Genomic DNA, 650 nt, shown 5'->3' on the forward strand with positions numbered 1-650 from the left:
TCTTCAAAATCCCGTGAAATATTGGTGTTTTGTAACCCATCTTAAATAGTTCTGATCTTGAAATATGTAATGCCAAAGCTCAGTGGAACGATCGTTGTATCAAAAGAGACTACTTTATGTCATATAGAGAGCGAAACCAGAACACATCAGGAGAGAAGCAACGGTATATATCCTCGCAAAAGGATTTCGATTCTACATACAACAGCAAACAAACATCTTTCATAGGGCAATAAAAGCTATACTTTCAGACGTCACTTTCTAAAAGATATATATGACAGAGCAAAAGCTTTTTGATGTAACAGGATGATATGTATGCAGTACGTCCCTTTGATTACGGCAAAGGTATTTGATATTCTAACCATCAGACAAACCAGCTTGCATGAAACATTCATTATTGCACACGCGGCCGCATCAGCCCATCTGATTTAAGTTTAGAGTAATGCACAAAAACGACAGGCCCACTTTTTCGGGAAACAAAATATTGCAACATTTTTTCTCTCGCTGTCGTTTCAGCAATCGCTTGGTTAACATTCATGTTGCAGCTGCTGAATTTATGCTCTGGAAATTATCGAATGTGCATATAATGTGTATCTAATAATGACTGTTGAGGGAGTGACTGGGTGTCTGTTGGTTAAAACTAAATAACTGAG

General features: G+C 37.5%; 1 protein-coding gene across 1 annotated transcript in view; it reads right to left on the bottom strand.

The window, feature by feature from the left end:
- The window catches only part of LOC119591579 (allatostatin-like), a gene marked incomplete at its 5' end in the record, with an annotated part of 33,447 nt that overhangs the window by 24,095 nt on the left and 8,702 nt on the right, over positions 1–650 (bottom strand).

The sequence above is a fragment of the Penaeus monodon genome, chromosome 28 (assembly GCF_015228065.2).
Source record: "Penaeus monodon isolate SGIC_2016 chromosome 28, NSTDA_Pmon_1, whole genome shotgun sequence".
Classification (NCBI taxonomy): Eukaryota; Metazoa; Arthropoda; class Malacostraca; order Decapoda; family Penaeidae; genus Penaeus; species Penaeus monodon.